The 18,401-nt window shown below is 52.1% G+C and overlaps 1 long non-coding RNA gene across 1 annotated transcript; it reads left to right on the forward strand.

Moving 5' to 3' along the window:
* LOC106508296 lies at window positions 320-13,995 on the forward strand. Its single transcript, XR_001305052.2, has 3 exons — window positions 320-925; window positions 7,814-7,896; window positions 13,042-13,995. It is a non-coding gene; the product is annotated as an uncharacterized LOC106508296 (long non-coding RNA).

Below are 18,401 nucleotides of genomic sequence, written 5' to 3' on the forward strand. Positions count from 1 at the left end.
CTGCTTGATACTGGCATCCAGCCGAGCCCCACGGTTGCCCCTTGATCTGGGGAAGCAGGACTTGCTGTAGTATAAGTTGCAGGCTACTGAGCTGGGGGAGGGGGCTAGCTTTGCAGCATTTTGAGGCAAAGACTAACTCAGTAGGTATTTGAGCACCCTGAGTTGTGTCCTCTGCCCCGGTTGCCGGCCACGTTTGGCCTCTAACATGACATCTCCCAAGCACGTCCCCATCTTTGGGCTCCACCTGCTGCCCCAAACTGTCCCGCCCAACTCCTCCCCCAGAACCCAGACCCAATACACTGGTGCCCCTGCTCCTCCAGCTCCGCCCTCACACCTTCTGGTCTCCTTCCTGCTCCGCCTCCACAGCAGGTCGGCAGAGACAAGGCGACAGAGACCCTCAGCCTCGCTCACTCCTTTGTGAATGCTGGGAGTGGTAGGGCCAGGATTTGAACCCAGGGCCATCTGGCCCCAGAATCTGAGCTCTTTTAGCTCTGCAGTGCAGTGGCTAAAGTTCCAACTCATCCGGACAGTTCTTCCTAAAACACAGAGCCCTCGTGCTGGGAGGGGATTAGGCAAGCTTCCTAGTGCAATGAGCAGTAGGTGAACCATACAGAATGGCCATTTTTATGGGTCAAAACAGTTCAATATTGGCAATTTTACAGAGTTCCCAGAATCACGGCTGATTGAGCAACCACACTCAGTTCTGACTCAACTGGCCAACCTTTAGTTCATACTTCCCTCTGTGCTTCAGGAAGATTCGAGAGGGACTCAGATGCCCTGCCAGATTCTAAAACAGCCCCCGAGTCAGGGGTTTTCCCGGGACTCTGAGCGTGACCTCAGGACGGCAGGAAAACAGCATTGCCCTGGGTTGCAGTCGGTTCAGTTACGAGCCCGAGGAAGGAGCACCAGCCCCCGGCTCAGCCGTGTGAGTAAACAAACCTACACATAAAATAATAACACCAAACCCGACGTGGTCAGGAGCTCCCCTTTCTCTTCTACCTGTTTTATGTGTCTCAGAATCCAGGCCAGCGATAAGGTCCATTGAAAATACAGCCCATCTGTCTCAGATTTTGAAAACTACTCCTTTTTCTTCCTGACATATCAGGAGAGGGAGGCGCCGGTCACCACGCCTGCTCTCTGACCGGTTTCTAAAGACCGGCGCCACCCAAATCCTTTCCCACTGGCCCCCACCTTCAGGCCTGTGGGTTTCCACCCTGGCCAGGGTCCCTGAAGATGAACACGCTCCAGTGCCAGCCCAGCCCCTTGCCCCCCAGATGCCTTGATTAGGGAAGGAAGAGACAGAGGATGCAAAGAAGCATTGAATGACCATCTGTGAAAAGCCGGGTATTAACCCCACCCAAGCCCTGGAGGAACAGGGGTGCTGCCGACCTGGGCCCATCAGACTTCCATTCCACCCCCGTCTACGTGAAGACACCCCAGTTAGCCATAACCTGAGGGTTCATCGGCAAAGGCACCCCACCTCCTTTAGTGGAAGAAAAGGCTTCCCTTCCCACTGGATCTGGCCTCTGCTAAACCGGATCCCCTCCCCCACTGGCCGCCGGCCTGGAAGTAGGTGGGGGTGGCACAGTGGAGCTGCCAAGAGCAGCCTGTTCCTAATGGGGCCTGGTTCAAAAAGTCATGCAGCCATGGCTTGCCCTCTGGTCCAGCTACCTACATGCTTTTCCTGCCTTCCTTCCCACGCTGGGAGCAGAGCATCCAAAATCAAGCTGCCAGAAATAGATCCACTTGGACCAGGAGTAGCAAGAACTGCTCCAGGCCTTCTGGAACCTCCATGCAGCCCTGCTCACCGTGGGGAACTAAAAACAGCTAATTATGGGCAGCTGGGACTAGAGGCAGAGAATGGGTCTAGAGAGGTGGCTGCCATAGAAGCTTCTCCCTCTTCTTCCTTCCGCATCCCATCTGACCCTCGGGACTTCTTGGGACTTTGCACCTCCTTTACAGGCTGGCTCGAGATCTCCAGCTTCTGGTCAGTTCTGCAGAACTGGACATCAGGGTCCAGCAGTCCTGTGCCTGAACTATTGGGCTTCCCCGCAGACTGCATCCTGGGGAATGCTGACATCACCAAGCGCTTTGCAGCGACTTGCCCTGGGCACACAGTCAGAAGGAGACTGAGCCAGGCGGAGATGAGGCTGGGGAGGTGGAGGCTCCCCAGCCAAGGAAGACCAGCCACACTGGAAAGTCAAGCTTTGGATAGAGACAACTATGTGGCTTGAAAAGGCTGCCCTGTTACAGGTGGAGGCCAGTGGGGGCTGAGGGCAGGTGTGGCAGGTCCTTGTGCCTGTCCCCACTCTTGCCAGCCTTGGTGTCATTCAGAGGCATAGACCCCACCACCACCACGCTCCCGTTCTGCTTCCCGTAAGCCCTCAAACTTCCTGGCCTGCAGTGGACACAGGGGGCAGAGGTCAGCTCTCAGGCTGTTCACGTGGATTGGCACCCCAGAGCCGAGCACTGATGCCAGGGGTTCCCAGAGTTGTGAAGCAGCCCTGAGGATGCGGCGAGTATGTGGGGGCAGGAAGACCGGGAGTGGATAGGACTTGGGGTACAGGGGCCCCGTAAATCACACAGGAGAAACAGCCTGGGGAGGGTTCACCCCTTCCCTGGATCTGGAAGCTCCCATGAGCCTGAGACCCGAGAAATCACACAGCGCCCCACGCTCAGAGGGCCTCAGGCTCACAAGGACCACGCACGTGACTTGACGCTCTCTGTCGCTGTCTTGAAATTCTTAACCATTTTAATGGCAGACAGGACACCGGCCCACACCTGCAAGCAGAGGGCCACGCCCGGTATGTGTGTCCACCGCGATTCCCTGCATCTCACTGTCCTGCAGTGTGGTCCACGCCCCGTGCACCTGGGCCACACTCAGGACGGCTCCACCCCTGGCTTAATAGTCTGCTGTCACCATTTTAAGACTCTTAAACCATTTTATCTTCGAACTCGGATTTTGCAAATGAAATCCAACAGGGGATTGAAACACACCCACGAGCAGAAGAGGTACACGTGTGGCATGTGTGTCTCTGGCTCCCTGGACTCCACCAGCTCAGGGTTCCAGGGAACACACCACGTGTCGGCATCAGGAGACTCAGAGCGTGTGACAAATGCGAGAGATTGAGGTCACGGACAACTCAAGAGGCCACGCTTGCCATTCAGACCAGAACTTGCTGTGAACACACACACGACATTCTGAGAAATGAGGGCCAAGGACTCTGCCTCATCCTTCCTAAGTCACATTGCACCCCCGTGTTAGGCACCCGATTATTCTGGAAGGTCGTCGCTGTGCTCACCACTATGCCACCAACACTCAACCAGTTATTCTGAAGACGATGGCACAGGAGGACGAGGAGAGACGGGACAACCACAGTCTCTTTTCGTCTGGTCCCTCCTAACTCGGCAGCAGGACTAAGGCAGCGAGCATGGGGAGAATTCGATCTTATCAAAAAGCAAAACAAAAATAGTTGAGCATTGCCACTTTTCTGGTAAGAAGGAAATACATGTGCTTGCCAGCGCTGTGAAATATGACTTGTGTCACTTCAGTGATTCTGCGCATGGATTAAATGCTCTTATATTTCCATTTAAAACTGGCATTAGACAATATAAAGGTGAATGGTAAAATGCGTGCTAAGGATTTACCTTTTTAATTTTTCTTTATTTAGAGCATCATGAAATCGCAAAAGACAAAAAAAAATGTCGAGAGCCACTGTAAAAGAAAGGCTTTATATTTTAGTTCCTTTAAATGGCACGTTTCCCTGCCTTTGGTTCAGAGGCCCTGCATGTGCACTTTGCGCTGAGCCTTGCGAATTATATAGCCTTTCCTGCCTGGCCAACGCCCTCCCATTCATCCTTCAAGGCTCTGCTTAGGCACCCCCTCCTCCAGGAAGCCCTCCCTAACCCCTCAAAGAGGGGACAGTGGCCCCCCCCCGGGTGCTTCCACCATGAACAGCCTGCGTCCCACCCCTGTGCTGTGATTACCTGTTCCCCTGATCAGCTCCGCCACTGTCTGGGAGCTCCAGAATTATAACCCTATTGCCAGGTCTGTAATCCTATACAGCGCTCTGCCTGTCCTCAGAGCCAGCCCAGGGCCTGGCATATAACAGATGCTCCTCCCCTGTTTGCTGAATCAATCAATCAGTCAATGAAAAGAAAGTGCCATGTGCCAGAACTGTTCTCAGTACTTCTCATATATTGACTGGTTAAAGGAGTGGATGGTGGCACCAAGTTGGCCAAGAGTCCTACCTCTCAGGCCGGGCCCTGCCCTGACCCGAGAGCTTTCCCTGTGTGACTGCAGGAGGTTGAACAAGCTTGGTCTCTTGGTCACCGCCCCCTCCTTTGCCCCCCGCCCCCGGTCCTTTCCCCCTCATGTGTGGACATAGATGCTGACCAATTGGCAAGTTCCTCGAGGATAAGAACCCCAGTTCCTCTGTATCCGAGCCCGAAGGGTAGCCCAGAGTTTGCACGGTCAGTCCCCGTGACTATCAGTGAATTTATGAAAAGAGCAGCTAAGAGAGGACAATCTGACTGAGGCGACTTAGACCCTGACAAGTCCATTCCGTGCCAAGCCACAGGCTACCCATCTCTGCAGAAGGCACCCACTTAAAAAGAATTCTTGGTCTTCTTTAAAACACACTTCCGGGAAATGTCATTATTCTTTCTCACGGGATTAAAAACTAGGGCAACAGAGACTGGGCATTTGGCAAGGTTACGCTCGGGGGCTGAGGAGAGACAGACCGCCGACCTTCAGGCACCGCTCGGCCACTGCACAGCAGAGCAGGCTCCCTTCCAGAGCCAGAGCGCCCTTCCCCAGGTACATCTTTGGCAAACTGGGATGTCCATCTTTGGGGTGTTCCCTTTCCGTGGGTGGGGAGTACAGACTGGCTGCCTGCTCACTCAGCCTATTTCTTCCTCCCAGGCACAAAGACAGACCACATCTCCCAGCTTCCTTGTGGTGGGATGAGAGTTTAGGACTGGATTCCAACGCCAATAAAACGTCAGAAAAAATTATGCTTGCCACTTACAGGGTCTGCCATAAAGTCATGGACATGGTTGTCCATGCTTCTCTCCCCTTCCATGGCAGCCCTAGCAATCATGAGGGAAAAAAAGGAATGTCACAGGATGGAAAGAGCCAAGATCCCTGGAGGAGCACTGCCCACCCCTTGTCAAACTGTAACATGAGTGGGAAATAACATTTTATTGTATTGAGCCATGAGATTTGGGGTACGTTTGTTATAGCACCTAATATAAATTATCCTGACTAAAATACAACTCTATGCAAGTATATATGTTAGTAGGAACGCCTTCAAATACAAGTAACTAAAAAACCAGCCAAAGTGGCATAAAGAAATCTAAAGTTGTTTTCCTGCCTAACAAGCAGTGTGGGAATAGACAATATAAGGATGGATCAGCTGCTCAAACACACAGACCCTATCTATCTTTTTGCTTGGCCATGCTTGGTCGTTGGCTTTTGTCTTCAGGCTCACCAACTCATAGTCACAAGATGGCTGCTGTACCGCTGACATTTTACTTGCATCCCAAGCAGGAAGAAAAGAAGAGGAAAAGGGCTGAAGAGACATGCCAGCCAAATCTGTCCCATCTATCCAACTTTTACTTACATTTTATTCGCCATAACTCTATCACATGCCCTCCTCTGACCAATGAATGATTGGTCCATGGGAATGATATTATTAAGCCTGTTTTAGTCCAGTGGTGATTCATTTCCTGGGACCGGGGTGGGGGTTCACACTCCCTTTGATCCGTGAGCCTACATGACTGCCTAAACAAACTGCAGCTCTGTCGATGGACGGAAGACTGGAGTGAAACAGAGGGTGGTCAGTAGAGGACGGAAGACTGGAGTGAAACAGATGGGTGGTCAGTAGAGGCCCCCAGTGGTTGGCATCCTCCCATCCTTCCTTCCATTCACCACATCCCTTTCTCCAGAAAAGATTGCCCTTAAGAGAGACCAAAGGCTTTGCTGTACAGCAGAAATTGACATAGTACTGTAAATCAACGTTACTTTAATTTAAAATTTTTTAATTAAAGAAATATTTTAAATGAGAAACCAAAGAGACACCTGCCTGGAAATTTCGACCTTTAAATCCCTGATAACAGGCTATTAGCCAACCAGATAGCAGCATAATTCACACTGAAGGATAGAGTTTTCCTAGGACCTGACACTCTAGGGTAGGGTCTTTCTTTTTTGGGAAATCACTAATTACCTTAAACTGGCCATCAGATATGAGCAGAGCTATTTAAAAATGAGATTGCTCAACATATACGAAGGTGCAAAGAAGTGGGCTTGATCATAACCTGCCTGCAGGCGGGGGAACTGCTGCCATACTTTCAGAAAGCAGTCTAGCTGTAAGTATCGTGAGCCTTAAATATATTCAGACTCTTTGATCTAATCATTCTACTTCTGGGAATATCTCCTAAGGAAATAATTTGAATATGGAAAAAAGCTTTTTGCACCAAGACATTCCTGGCAGGATTACTTATAATAGTGAAATCCTAGAAACAGCTAGATAGCCTGCCAATGGAGAAGAGCCTTTGGAATAGACACATTAATTCTATAATGAATATGTTCTATGCAGTGGAAGTGCAAAAGATGAATAGATAGATAGGTAGGTATAATAGGAAGATGGATGGATGGATGATAAGGAAAGAGAGGGACAGAGAGAAAGGGAGGGAGATCCAACTCAATGAACAGATACATTAATTTAAAATGATGACTACAAAGCTCCCTTTGTGGCTCAGTGGTAATGAACCTGACTAGCATCCATGAGGATGCAGGTTCAATCCCTGGCCTCCCTCAGTGGGTTAAGGATCCAGCATTGCGGTGAGCTGTAGTTAGGTCACAGACACGGCTTGGATCTGGCTTGCTGTGACTGTGGTGTAGGCTGGCAGCCACAGCTCCAATTCAACGCTTAGCCTGGGAACTTCCATATGCCATGAGTGCGGCCCTAAAAAAAAAAAAAAGGGATGATGACTGCAAAGGGTTTATAATGGGAAATGTGTTTGGATAAAAGACTTGAGTTAAAATGATGGGTACGATGTGATTACTAGTATATGGAAAAGTCTGAAATGAAATTCTCCAGAATGGAACCGTGCGTAGTAAAAGCACAGATGATTTTTGTTCCTTCTTTCTACCTTAGGTATTTTTAAATTTTTTTCTTTTATAAGCATGTACTGTTTTCTAATAAAAATTATTTGAGAAAAATATGAGGTTGCTAGGTGAGGGTGGAAATTGGATGAGGTTAAGGGACAGTTTGTTCAGCTGGGGCAGCATTTGGCGAAGTCCCCGTCCTGCTCTGGGCCCCCTTTCTGGTGACTGCAATACTTGTTCAGCCAACTTTAGGGTCCTTCTCTCCTGGCCCCTCCCCCACGGAGCTGGTTTCTCTCTTTCCAGCCCTGGCAGCACCCCCCAAGCCCCAACCCCAACCCCACGCCCGGGCTCTCCAGTCTTCAACTGGACAAATTATGACTTTCTGCAGGTACTTTCCATCCCGTTCATCTTGACTCAACTTGGCTGTGCCCCAAGCTCCAAACCCACCCTAGGGTGGTCCGCCTGCAAACAGACCCACCCTTCCCTGTTGACTTTTGCTCATCTGTTCTCAAAAGGGGTGGCCTTTGGCCGAACTTGCCCCAAAATATTAGGACAACTTTTGAAGTCCCCTGGATACTGACTAGGGGGATAAAAATCTTGCTTTTATTTTCTTAGATTGGTAAGAGTCCTCCATCATTTTATTGCCGGCTCTTACCCAGTTTTAATGCTTTATAGCAGTTATTTATCTGTTTCTGTTACCAGGATCTGGGCTGTCTCCAACATTTTGATACAAGAGACGATGCTGCTAAGACTATTCTCCCACATCCCGAGGAGAAGAATTGCTGGTATGCAAGGTTTGAAAAGGCTCGACTTGACTAGACAGCGCCAAACTCTTTTCCAAAATAGCAAAATAATTTACCGGGGGGGGGGGGGGCGGAGTCCCAAAAGATTATACAAATTGTCTATATTAGCCTCTCAATTTTTCGGTTAATCTAAAACCGTTCTTTAAAAAAGTCTTTTTTAAAAAATTACACAGCATAATACCCTTTTTAAAGTTAAAAATATTTGAGGGGTTACTTTAGATGTGATAAAGTGAAAAGCAAGGAAATGATAGACCTCAGGTTTATGGAGTCAGTTCCCTTGGGTGGGGGAGGAGGGTTCCCGGAGGGGGGGTCCGGGGGGAGGTTCCGGGGGGGCGTCTAGGGGGAGGGGGCTCCAGGGGAAGAGCAGCGTGGCAGACAGTCCTCAGTGTCCAGCTTCCCGTTGGATGGTGATGAACTGGGGTGTATTAGATTAAAATAAAGCAAAGGAGGAAGCGAGGGAGGCAAGAGGAAGAGGGTCTTGGGGAGAGTTCTGGAAGGGTGTCATAAACGAGGATTATGTGTGATCCAATTCCGCACACCTGGGGCCCGTTAAACAGCAGGCGGGGAGGAATCTGACAGGCATTCGCGCTGGCTTGAGAGGGAGAACAGCTTTGTCAGGTGGGCAGTGTGGCATGTGCGAGGCCACCAGAGACCCAAAGGCCAGCCCCCCTGGCCAGGCCCACAGTGTCACCCATGGGCAGGGTCTGCCCCCTGAGCCCCGGCCAGGCAGCAGTTCTGCACTCAGCTGCCTGTTGGAGGGTCCGTCACCAGCCTTGCCTGCAGTGAGTTCTCTCCAAGCTCAGTGTTCTCATCTGCATAGTGGGGCGAAACAAGAACGATGGGGCATGTGAAGTGCTGACTCAGAGCAAGGATCCATCATCTCCCCCTCCTCATTCTGAGTGTGCATGAGTGTGCATGTGTCTGTGCACTTAGACTCCCAGGTCCTTGCCCTGGTACCTGTCTGGGACCCCACTCCTCCAGGCCAGGCCGAGATGCAGCCCGCCCCAGCCCAGGCTTGAGCAGGGAGCCCTGGCCCCGAACCCCCAGTGGGCTCTGAGGCGCGCACACCTTCCCTCTCCCCGTCACCACCCACCACCCCTCAGGACACACCCAGACCCTCCCTCATTCCTCTGGACTCCAGGGCCCCTGAGGAAATTTTGCTCTGATGTCATCAGCATTTCTCAAGCCACTTCCCCTCCCTGGCCTTCAGGGGCCCCCATCACCTCTGCCCTGGACACCCTCTCTGCCTGCTACCAGCCTCCAGCCCACCCTCGACTGAGTCATGAGTCTGACCCCATGACGCCCCTGCTCCAATCCTACAGGGGTCCCCCTTGTCGTTTGCAATGCAGCCCGAGTGACTCAGCTGCCATTCAAGGCCTTGACCTGCCTCCGGCTCCAGCCCCATCTGGCCTCACTCTGCCACATGCACCCAAAATCCAGTTCCAGCTTCTCCCCAGCACACCCCACTTCCTCATGGCGTGGTGGTCTGGCAGATGCAGTTCCCCTACGGGGATACCCTTCTTCCCCCAAAGAGCACATAGTTCCCCTTTAAGACTCGGGGGTGGAGTGGGGGGGGTAGTCCCCAGGTCCCTTTAGTTCAGTGCCATCCCCCCTTCACGTGCCCAGGAGGCTGCTCCATAGCAAGGATCTCTCCGCTAGACCATGAGCACCCTGTGGGCAGCACGCCCCCAAACCCCATCGCGTCCCAGTGCCGCCCTTGGAAGGCATTCGTCACATAAATGCACTACTTGTTCCTTTAAAGGGTAAGGACGTTTGACTCCCACCGCAATGATATTTTTCCTTTCCTGATTCAAAAGCTCACCCTGCCTGGGCGGAGGAAGGACAAGTGGAAAACATCTGTCTGGTGGGTCAACACTTGTGGGGATGAAGGATGGAAAGAAATCTGGCGTCTCCTGTTTACCATGGATGCTGAACTTGGAAAGAAAAAGTGCAGCCACAGCAGGATGCCTGAGTGGAGACAGCTGCCCCACTGGGGCCATCCCAGGGCTGACCCAGCAGATGGGGACTCGGGGGGACAGAGGCCTGCCGGCCCCTGGCCTTCTCTGGTCATGATGGGGAAGGACTGGTCCAGGCTGGCTGTTTGCTTAGACATGCTTTCTCTAAAGCCATGTCTTCACATTCCATCTTTCCAAGAGGGATGGAAAAAGGACTGTCTCGAAGCCTCTGCCTGGGGCAGTGTTCCTGTTGGTGGACCACTGTGTGCTTAAAAGAATAATAGGACATTTACATGGGGAAGGAGCCTGTCCTAAGATTACCTTGCGAGGAGAAAGACAGTGAAGACGATGTGGAGCCAAGAGGTCTGAGCCTGGACCTCCCATTATGGTGGGTGCCCATGAGCCCTCGGCCTGGGCAACACTGGCATCTTACGAATGGGGTTAGGCCAGTGCCTGTGAAATGATGAGCAGATGGAGCCAGGACTCCCCAGGATTGTGTCCTTCAAGGGCGGGCCTACATGGCCCCCAAAGGCCAGCCAACCTGTCCCTAAGTACCCCGATCCATGTCCCAACTGCCAGCCATCTTGGCCCCCAGGGCTCTCCGGCGAGCAGCTTCCTTCCCTCTCTGACCGTCTAGCGGCCTCTGGGGGCCTCCCCGCCTCACAGCTCTGTAGAGGGCAGGGCTAAGAAGGACTTAACACGAGCACTTGCAGGTCAACCCTGTCATTCTAGAGGTAGGAAAATGGTCCTTACCAGAGAGAGGCAGGACAGGCAGATCCAGAGAAGCAACATAATGATGGAAGCAAAGTTTGGGGGTGATGCAGGCCAGCCCCGCTCTTTGCCCAGAAGGTGTGGGGTATCCTTGCCCGCTCCAGGGCTCCCACCAGCTGCTGCAATGGCTTGAGGTTGAGAATTCCCGTGGCTCCCACCCCATCTGCCCACCTGCCCTCCTTCAAGTGGGTGATTCCTGAAACCAACCACATGGCAGCTTAAGTGCCTTTCCCGCCCTTCCCTCTTGGAGGACAGACTGTGAGGTCCCTGGTGTGGCTGGGACCTGCCCTGCCACCCTCCACGCCCCAACTTGCACCTACCCAGCAGCCCTTCCTGCTACCATGCCTGTGTAAGATCACTCCAGCCCCATCCTCGTGACTCCCAGACCCATCCCCTGCCTCGTGCCATTCTCCCAGCTGTGATTACGTGTCCCCTCCCATCCCATGGCACTCACACAGGCCCCTACATCGCAGCCTTCCCCCCCAGGGTGGTCCTGGACAGACGATCAGCCAATAATCACCAGACAACAGTCTCCAGCAGGAGGAGCTGACCCATCCCTGCCTGGACCCCTGGAGCCTGCATAGCTCCAGGCACGTAGTAGGTCCTTTGAAAGTTGCTGAATTAATGGCCATGCAAGATCAGATGTCCCTACTTGCCACCAGCCAGAATTCTTCCCACAAACCCTCGGACTCAATATGTGGTCCAGCGGTCCCCAGGGGGAGCTGTTTAAGAACTTCAGCCTCACGCCAGATCTGCTGAGTCAGAACCGAATTTCAAGAAAATCCAGATGGGGAGTTCCCATTGTGGCTCAGTGGATTAAGGACCCAACCTTGTTTCAGTAAGGCTGAAGTTTCAATCCCTGGCCTTACTCACTGGGTTAAGGATCTGGTATTGCTGTGGCTGTGGTGTAGGTCACAGGTGCAGCTCTGAGTCCGACCCTGGCCCTTGAACTTCCATAGGCCACAGGTATAGCCAGAAAGAGAAGGAAAAAAAAAAAAAAATCCAAATGATTGCTACTCCCAGTCAGGATGGAGAAGCTCTGCTGGAGGCAGCAGGGCCTCCTTGCAGGGCGGGAGGTGAGCCTGGGACATTTCGTCAACGGCCCAGACAGGGGAAGTGGGCCCAGGGTCACCCAGCAGAATGCTAGGCACTGGAGCCACAATCCTGGTTCAGGCCCCAAGTTCACTGGACATCTGGGGGAAATGACCCCCAGAGGAAGAATGGGAGGCTGCCCCCACCCCCCAGCTACTTGCCTCTTCTTCCTGGCTAGGACCTGTGCTATGGGCTCAGGGAGCTGGGAGCCCGTGTTGGGTGGGCCAGGGGTGGGGGGAGAGGGGGGCTCCACCTGCCTTCCGGGGGGAAGACTTGCTCAGGGCCAGAGGATGGAAGGGTACTGGGGGGATGGGGTGCTGGGGGGGCTTCTGCAGGAAGCACAGGCTGAGCACAGGCCATGAACAGAGTAGAGCCCTTTCTCTCCTCCATTGAGCCGGGGAACGTGCACCTGCAGCCCCTCAGCTGCAGGGCTCTGACCACAGGTTTCCAGGCCAAGCCGGATGCCCTCAGGCTCAGTGTGGTGGCTTCCTGTGTTTGTCCAACCAGGACACGGGCCCCTCACCGGGCAGCCTCATGGGGGCTGCATTGGAAAAAACAGCCCCGTGTTTCCCCCGATTCACACCCTCACTGTACTTCTGACTCTGGATGTGTGGGTTTTCCTGGATGATGTCCCATGATTCAATTCCATTCCAACACTAACCAGGGTTAGTCCATCCCCCAACACAGCCCCCACTTCAGAGGCCAGTTGCAGGTCCCAGGGGGTCACCCTTCTTAGGCCTCCTAACTAACAAACTATAAATCAGGGTTCCCACTGATTTAATACAAATCGGGCTTGACCACTTGCTAGGACAGCTCGCAGAACTCAGGGGAAGACATACTTATATTTACCAGTTTATTATATGATAAAGGGTATGATAAAGGATAGAGATGGACAGCCAAATGGAAGAGATGGAAAAGGTAAGATATGGGGCAAGGGGCGAGGAGCTTCCCTGCCTACTGGGTGCACCACTCCCCCTCGCCTCCACCTGTTCAACAACGCAGAAGCTCTCCAATCCTCTCGGTCCCCACTGGGAATTTGATGGAAGCTTCAGCAAGTAGACATGACTGATCATTAATCCAAACTCCATCTCCCCTCCCTTCCCTGGAGAAGGGGCATGGGGAGGGCTGAAAATCTCCAGCTTCTAACCATGGCTTGGTCTTTCTGGTGACCAGCTCCCATCCTAAAGCTGTGTACCGAGAGTCACTTCATTAGAACAAAAGACACTCCTTTCATCCAGGAAGTTCCAAGGGTTCTAGGAGCTGAGTGCCAGGAATCAGAGGCTGGGACCAATATACATGTTTTCTACAGTTTCACAGGTACATCACTCTCCCCTGACAGAAATCCAGCCCCTGTTGACCTCAGAGATGCCTGAATCCAGCCCTCTATGTACCAGAAGAGGCACTGAATGGGGACGGCCCTCAAGTCCTCCAACCTTCCCAAAGGACTTCAAGGAGCTTGCTGGTCCAGGACCAAGAGCAGCCCCAGGCTGGAGGACTGGCTCCACCACCTAACACCCTGGTGCCTCTGTTCCCTCATCTGTAAAGTGGGACTGAGGACAGCCCTGTCCTCATAGAGATTTATGGGAAAATTAAGTGAGACTTTCTTTTAATGCTTTGAACGGTGCCTGGTGGAGCATGCACTTCAAAATGCCACACTTCTCTGCTCCCACTCTCATCCTCATCAGCAGTTCTCTGGTTCCTAAACTGGCGTCCTCTCATCCCCCTGGACCCTGCAGCGGGAGCTAGGTCCCTGTGCTACCCTGTGGAATCGCGGTCTCTAAAGCAGCCCCCAGACACATCCTCTCCCCCTGGAAATCACGCCCTGAAGGGTGGGCTGATCTTAGGGACTCACTTCCATGACTGGGACTCAGCAGAAGGGAGGAGACATCACTTCAAGATTAGGTTATAGAAAGACTGAGGCTTCCACCTCACTCTCTCCCATCGCTTTCTCTAGGAGATGCTGCTGCCATGTCACCAGGTCACCGGACAGCATTGTAGGGAGGCCCCTGTGAATGACCACTCCACACCCCCCATCAAGTCTTAAAATAACTGCAGCCCCAGCCAACAGGCTGATGGATCCTATTGACGATTCCAGACCCTCAGAAACTGGAATATAATAAATGTGTGTGAGCAGATTTCCAAGATTTAGCACCACAAAAGGAAGTATCTCATTAATATTTTTATGTGGATTATATGTTGACATAATTTTTGAGTATGTGGAGTTAAATAAAATATATTATTAAAGATTAAAAAATAAAATAAATGTGTGAATAGACATGAACTTGGGTGTGCTTTGGTGCACAGAATAGATGACAGCCATAGCTCAGTGAGCTCCTACTTATCATTCAGGACCCAAGGGAAATGCCACCTCCTCCATGCAGCCTACCAAGGCACTTTGTATTCACCCCACAATCAGTTTCTCCCACTGGTTGTAAAGTCAGTTTACAGGACAAGCCTGCTCCCCCGGTGAGACTATGAACCCCTAGGGGGCAGGGACAGGTATTAACCATACCTGGATTCTCAGCTGGTCCTCAGTCAAAGTTTTTAAAAAATAAATAAATAAGTAACAAATTAAGCATGAACTGCCACCCAAAAGGCTTCCAACTTGAACACTTAGCCTCTGACTCAAGAGCTGCTTAGCTCGCTCCATCCTGCATCATGCTGGCCAGCTGGGGGCTGGACCCAATGCTCTCTTTTCTCTTCCAGAGGATGTGATAATGCTTCCCAGAGCCACATCAGGGTGCCACTCACCAGCCCACCAAGCCAGCACACCCACCACCGCTGGGTGAGAATGCCCAGGGCAAGGCTCAAAGGTGGGAAGAAAGGGGGTCCCTGGCTTCCAGTGTCGCTTCTGGCCTAGTCACCTCCCAAAGGCCCCACCTGCCAACACCCTCACCTTTGGGGGTTAGATGTCAACACACGAGGTTTTGGGGAGTGGCTAGCATGTGCCATGCACATTCAGCACACCCGCCGCCCCGAGGCTGGGGGATCCCAAGGCCACACTCCAGGCTGCTGGATGTCCTTCAGGCTTTTCACAGCACAGCTGTCAGGAGTCGAATGGTGACCCCTCAAAAGATAGTTCATACTCCAGACCCTGTGATGTGACCTTATTTAGAAAAGGGGTCTTTACGGATTTAATTTAAGGATCTCAGGATGAGATTATCCTCAATTTGGGTAGGACCCAAACCCAATGACAAGTATCCATATAGGAGAGAGAAGAGGAAATGCACAAGGAAAGCCATGTGCAGACGGAGGCAAAGACGGGAGTGATGGGGCCACAAGCCAGGGAAAGCCAGTGGCCCCCAGGAGCTGGAAGTGGGGAAGGAGGGTCTGCCTCTTAGAGCCTCTGGAGGGAGCCCAGCCCTGCTGACTCGTAGATTTTGGACTTCTGGCCTCCAGAACTGTGAGAGGAAAAATTTTTGTTTGGGGTGTTGTTTGTTCGCTTTTCTTCTTACAGCCACACCCATGGCATATGGAAGTTCCCAGGCTAGGGGTCAAATCAGAGCTGCAGCTGCCGGTCTACGCCACAGCCACGGCAACACCATAGCCTTAACCCACTGACTGAGGCCAGGGATCAAACCTGCATCCTCACAGACACTATGTCGTGTTCTTAACCTACTGAGCCACTATGGGAACACAAATTTTTGTTTTTTCAAGGTTGCGGTCATTTGTCGCAGCAGCCGTAGGAGCAGTACAATGGCTTATGTAGAAAAGGATCCTATTTCTGCACTGGGGTCAGTGTTAAATCGTGGGCCCATGGTTGCGGAGACCACGTCACTTACCTTGTCTCACATTGTTAAGGACTGGTTTCCCCCACTTGCTTAAACTGGTGGTTTTGCAGAAACAGCCGCCCGCAGTCAGCAGACACTGTACTGCAAGTTGGCTGATTCAGACGACAGCGTCACGCTGTAGATGACACAGAGGAGGTGGCAAGGCCGACCGTGCTTCCCGGTGCAGGAGCCCCCACATCTGAAGGCCAGGGTCCCTTCAGGCTTAGACAATAAAACACTCGAGCCACAGCCCACCTCAGAGAAGCAAACAACGGTGGATGGTGGGGCCTCCGGGTCCGTGGCCGTGGGAACTGGGGCCGCAGGTTTGGTGGAAGAAGCTGAGGTGAGGAAGCCACTGTCCTTCTCGCCCTGATTCCTCACCTGGCCTCACAGCTGGAGACTGGTTTGCCCCGGAACGGAAGACACTGGTCACAGGGGACGGCGGGGATGGCCAAGGAGCTGTCCCGAAATGACAGTGGCCACAACTAAGCTTGAGCAGACAAGAAACCATGGGTACAAAACCTTTCCTTCTAAAGCGGAGGAGCAGGAGTTCCCATGGTGGCTCAGTGCTAACAAGCCCGACCACTAGCCATGAAGACGCAGGTTCGATCCCTAGCCTTGCTCAGTGGGTTCAGGATCTGGTGTTGCCGTGAGCTGTGGTGTAGGTCACAGAGGCAGCTGGGATCTGGTGTTGCTGTGGCTATGGCGTAGCTGCAGTTCTGATTCAATCCCTAGCCTGGGAACCTCCATATGCCATGGATGCAGCCCTTTAAAAAAGACAAAAATAAAATTTTTTTAAAAAAATATAAAGTGGGGGAGTGAAGTTTGCTGGGTTCCCCCGAATCTACAGGCTGTGGCCCTAAGCCTCGGTGGGAAGCCGTGAGGAAGGAGGCCTCAGGGAGCTTAGTAGGTTCAGATGAAGTCATGAGGGTGGGGCCCCCACCGTGGCATCAGTGTCTCCTAAGAGACCCAGGGCCCTCTGCCGCGTGTGAGGACAGAGTGAGAAGGCGGGGGGCCGTCCGAAGGCCGGGGAGAGGCCCTCCCGGAGATCCCAACCCTGCTGGCACCCTCGTCTTGGGCCTCTGGGCTTCAGAGCTATAAGAAATAAATGTCTATTGTTTAAGCCCCCCAGTCGGGGTTATTTTGTCAAGGCCACCGGAGCTAAGACAGAGGTGACCGTAAAACAATTATTGGGACATTTGACGCTTTTCTGTTTAAAGAGCAAGCTGTCTATGAGGTCACCTGATGACCAGGCCTATAAGGAACCATATCAGGTAGCAAACTGTCACTGGATGAATGCCCTGCCCTACTCCTGAGAGAACATTCTGGAAACCCTATGGGGGAGGGGGTTGCTTCTTCAGCTGTGAAAGCCTTGACAGGAGAGCCGGAGGGGAGGGGAGGGGAGGATGGCGAGGGCTGGTGAGTTAATAGACTGTGCCACTCTCGACATCCCCAACTGACTTCTCAGCAGAACCCAGCCAGGTTTTAAGATTTTTTTCAACTATGGGGCTTCTCCAAACACAAGCCGGAAGGGTGTGAGGGAATATCAGTATTCAGCCAGCACCTCCTCATCATCCGAGTCCTTCTCCCAGCTGCCTGGGCCTGCCCCACGCGCCCAGCATGAGCCCCCTCCGTCCCAGTAAACAGCTCTTTATACGACTCTGAAAGCCTTTATTGGTTTGTTTTGGTTACCACGCCACCACCCCCACCTCCCCCAACCCCACCCCCTCACCTCCAGCTTGGGGGCCTCCAGTGGGGTGACCACAGAGTCTCGGTTCCAGTCCAGGAACCAGGAACCTGTCTACAGAACAGAAACGGACCCGCAGACATAGAGAAGAGACTTGTGGTTGCCAAGGGGGAGGGGGACGGGAGGGGTGGATGGGGAGTTTGGGGTTGGTAGATGCCAACATTTACATATAGAATGGATAAGCCAGGAGCTCCTACTGTACAGCACCGGGAACTCTATCCAATCTCTTGGGATAGAACATGGTGGAAGAAAAGGAATGTCTATATATGTATGACTGGTCACTTTGCTGTACAGCAGAAATTGGCACAACATTGTAAATCAATTATATGGGAGTTACCCGCGTGGCTCAGCAGAAACGAATCTGACTAGTATCCATGAGGACGCAGGTTTGATCCCTGGCCCTGCTCCGTGGTTTAAGGCTGCGATGTTGCCGCAAGCTGTGGTGTAGGTCACAAACACAGCTCAGATCCCGAGTTGCTGTGGCTGTGGCGTAGGCTGGTGGCTACAGCTCTGATTCGACCCCCAGCCTGGGAACCTCCATATGCCACAAGTGTAGCCCTAAAAAGATCATCAATCAATCAATCAATACAATCAACTGTACTTTAATTTTTTTAATTTTTAAAAATAAAATTTTAAAAATTAAATAAAAACAGGATCCTCCAGGTGCAACAAAGGCACATCAAGAGTCTCCCATCCCAGGCCAGGTGAGCAGGCTAGGGCCAAGACTCAGAGCCAGGCTCGGGGACCAGACAGCCAGCCCTGTCTTCTCACGAAGATCATTCCCAGCAGTCAGGGGCCCAAGGTCACCGCAGGCTGCAGCACCAACCCCTTGAAGAGTCCTGGAATTTCAGCACTGAAAGATTTCCAGGGATCCCCTGGTCTTAGCACTTAAAGCATCTACAGTGACAAGCCACTGTGTTTTTGGCTTTTAATTTCCAGCGCATTACAGATGGATACTTTGTATAATACAATAAAAAATGAATTTCTAGGAAAATGACATAAAAAAGATGCACAAAATGTAAGCCAACTTTTTTATTATATTTTATTATAATAGTATATGTTATATTATTACATGCAATTACTCACTCAAATGCCTGTCAGCTCCTAAACACCTGCTCTAAGTTCCTCTACTCACCTGGTCAATAACAGCTT

The sequence above is a fragment of the Sus scrofa genome, chromosome 14, assembly GCF_000003025.6.
Source record: "Sus scrofa isolate TJ Tabasco breed Duroc chromosome 14, Sscrofa11.1, whole genome shotgun sequence".
NCBI lineage: Eukaryota > Metazoa > Chordata > Mammalia > Artiodactyla > Suidae > Sus > Sus scrofa.